The sequence below is a fragment of the Muscardinus avellanarius genome, assembly GCF_963383645.1.
Source record: "Muscardinus avellanarius genome assembly, chromosome: X".
In the NCBI taxonomy this organism is placed as follows: domain Eukaryota; kingdom Metazoa; phylum Chordata; class Mammalia; order Rodentia; family Gliridae; genus Muscardinus; species Muscardinus avellanarius.
This window is the reverse complement of record NC_137792.1, coordinates 41307589-41307830: the sequence shown is the minus strand read 5'-3', so window position 1 is coordinate 41307830 and position 242 is coordinate 41307589.

Sequence of the window (242 nt, the reverse complement as noted above, 5' to 3'; positions counted from 1 at the left end):
ACTGGGGTTCCTGGAAACCCTTCTACCTCCAGGCTACACTCCCAGACCTATTTTTATACTTTTTTATTTTATTTGGAAACAGGGTCTCTCTCTCTCTCTCTCTCTCTCTCTCTCTCTCTCTCTCTCTCTCTCTCTCTCTCTCTCTTTTGCAGTACTGGGGTTCCTGGAAGCCCTTCTACCTCCGGGCTACACTCCCAGACCATTTTTCTTTTTTTGGAAACAGGGTCTCTTAAGCCAGCGCG